Raw genomic sequence first — 3,354 nt, 5'->3', positions numbered from 1 at the left:
TCTAACGCTACTGGGATTTGGAAAAAACCTAAAAAACCATCAAGGGAACAATAATGAGTTTTCCCAGCTAATCTTTCAATCATTTGGTCTATTAAAGGAAGAGGAAAATGGTCTTTTCAAGTAAGAGAGTACAACTTCCTATAATCAATACAAACTCGCCATCCATTTTGAACTATTGTTAGCACTAACTCCCCTTCTTGATTTTCGACCACTGTGACTCCCGTTTTCTTGGGAACAATATGAATCGGACTTATCCAATTACTATCTGATATCAGATAGATTACATAAACATCAAGAAGTTTCTGAATTTCCTTCTTCACTACTTTCATCATCGGTGGATTTAATCGACGTTCTCGTTCTCGTGATGGCTTTACTCTTTCTTCGAATTTGATCTTATGCATGCAAGTCGAGGGACTTAATCCTTTAATGTTGGAAATGGTCCATCCTATGGCTTCTTTGTGAGAGCTCAATACTGCTACCAAAGCTTCCTCTTCTCCTTCGGATAATTTACTTGAGATGGTCATTGGTAAGGTTCCATTTTCTCCCAAAAAGGTATATTTCAAATGTTCCGGTAATTGCTTTAATTCTACCTCAGGTGCCTGCAAAACATAAGGTAAAATTTTAGTTTTAGAGGAAGATAAAAATAAATCAGAATTTATTGAATTAATATTTTCAAACTCCCTTTCTTCCTCTTCATGACAAAGTTCAGGATCCTTAAAAAAATCATAAGAAAAAGTAGATTCAATATATTCATCAATTAAAGGATCTATAACATCAACATAATTAATTCTTTCAACATGATCAGGGCATTTCATTGCCTTGTAAATATCAAATTCAACAATCTCACCATCAAATTCCATTGTTAGTATATCACTTCTAACATCGATCTTTGTATGTGATCTGCTTAGGAAGGCTCGGCCTAAGAGTACCTCGGAATAAGAATCCGACCTATCATGTTCCTTGTCAATGACATAGAAATCAGCAAGAAAAAATAATACATTGACCTTTACCAAGACATTTTCCATTACTCCTACTGGATAGATCACAGATCGATCAACCAACTGTATGGTTATTCCTGTTTCCTTCAAAGGCTCGTTAGTAATCATTTTATAAATAGAAAATTGTATAACATTGATTGAAGCTCCTAAGTCACACATTTCACGTGTAATTTTAAAATCGCCTATTTTACAAGGTATAGTGAACATACCTTGATCCTTTATCTTTGGTGGGAGCTTTCGTTGAAAAATTGTTCATGCCCTATTAATTTTCTCTTTGTATTGCAAAGTTCTTTTAAAAATTGAGCATACCTTGGTACTTGTCGAATGACTTCAAGAAGAGGTTTGTTGACTTGAACTTTTTGAAACACCTTTAAGATCTCCTTTTCTCCATCTCTTTTATCACGCTTCATCAACCTTGATGGGAAGGGTAGGGTGATGGCGTAATTTCATGAGAAGAAAGAGAAAGATGTGAGTCAGACGTACCTTGTATTTATGAAGGTGGCGTGTCCTCTTGTTCTTCCTGATGTGCGACTTTTCTGCTAGAACTTCAGATGAGAAAACGTTTCCACTTTGGAGTATGATGGCACTAACATTCTTTCTCAAATTTAACTCTGTTTGACAAGGTAGTCTTCCTTGTGATTTCAATTTTCCTATAGTTTGAGCTAGTCAGCTTAATTGGTTATCTAACTCTTGAAGATGTGTTTCGTTTCGGCTTTGGAATTTTTCCTGGGATTCAATTTACTTTTCTTGTGAAATTGCTAACTTCCCTATGAGTTCCTCCAATGATGGTTTTTGTGTTTGCTGTTGAGGAGGATAAGTTGGTATTTAATTTGCTGCATAGATGAAGTTTGGGTGGTCTCGTCATCCTGGATTATAAGTATTGTTGTATGGGTTGTATTGTCTTTGTGGAGGACCTGGAAAGTTCCCTACGGTATTGATTTCTGCATTGCCTCTTTCTTGTATCAGTGGGCAGCAATCCGTCGGATGATCTAGCTTGGTGCATATCCCACATGCTCTTGTTCCTCCAGATTTTCCTGCAACAAGTGAATTAACTACTTCAATTAATTTATCTAACTTATTTTCAAGGGAAAATGTACTTATCTCGTGAACCCGTCGGCTGGGTTCACTTGAAAACTGTTGAGAGTTGGCTGCCATGGTTGAAATCAATTCCCTTGTTGTGGTTGGGGGTCATGTTGACTAATGCTCCTCCACTGGCGGCATCTACCATCTTCATCTCCATAGGCAAAAGTCTTTCATAAAAGTATTGAATTAACATTTGCTCACTTAATCCGTGTTGTGGACAACGTTGCAAAGATTTTTAAATCATTCTCAATAGTCATAAAAACTTTCTTCTCTCTTTTCCTGAATGGAAAGAATGCTCATTCGCAACTCGCTTGCTTTAGCCGCTGAAACGAACCTGTCAAGAAAAATTCGATTCATGTCAGCCCATGAATTAACTGAATTTGGAAGTAAATAAAATAATCAATCTTTAGCCAAGTCGGCTAAAGAAAAAGGGAAAGCTCTTAATTTAATTTGATCATTGGTAACTCCATGTGGTTTCATGCTAGTGCAAACCATGTGGAATCCCAACAAGTGTTTGTACAGATCTTCAGTGGGAAAGCCGTGGAAAGTGGGAAGAAGATGAATGAGTTCCATCTTTAATTGAAGCGGAGTCCCGCCACTAGGAAAATTGATGCATAATGGCGTTTGAGTGATAGGAGTTGTGGCTAGTTCTCAGATTGTTTGTTATTCTTCAGCCATCAGAATGTTGTATGCGACTTCTTCAGAGTCCGGATTTGATTATGTTTTTGATCTCTACTCTTGTTCTTCTTGTCTTTTTCTATTCTCTCGAAGCGTTTATGCGTGGATTCTTCGTGCTCGTGCTTCGATCTTCGGATCTAGATCTATTAATTCACCTGGATTCCTTCTGGTCATTAATCAAAAACTAGAAAAATAAATCAGTACTTGCCGTTAGTCCCCGACAACGACGCCAATTTGATAACCGTAATTTAGCTATCAAAATATTTACGGCTTCTTAATTAAATAGAAAGGAAAAGTAGTATAGAGAAACAGGGTTGATCCACAGGGACTATGGTTTTTGTGATTTAGTAAAATTGTTTCTTGTTTTAGGAAGAGATAGAGTTCCAGGTAAAGTTGAAAAGATTTAATAAATAAAATAGACAATAATAAATAAAAAGGGAAATAATAAAATAATAAATATTAATAGTAATAAATAAAAAAGAGGGTTTTAAATTATTTAAATAAGTATAATTAAATAAAAATTAAATAAACAAATAAATAAAATAACTAAATTGGGATAAAGAAAACTTATTGTAAAAGCAGCCTCAGACTTCAG

This window comes from Hibiscus syriacus, unplaced genomic scaffold, assembly GCF_006381635.1.
Source record: "Hibiscus syriacus cultivar Baekdansim isolate YM2019G1 unplaced genomic scaffold, ASM638163v2 tig00112738_pilon, whole genome shotgun sequence".
NCBI lineage: Eukaryota > Viridiplantae > Streptophyta > Magnoliopsida > Malvales > Malvaceae > Hibiscus > Hibiscus syriacus.
Note: the sequence above shows the minus strand (reverse complement) of the source record.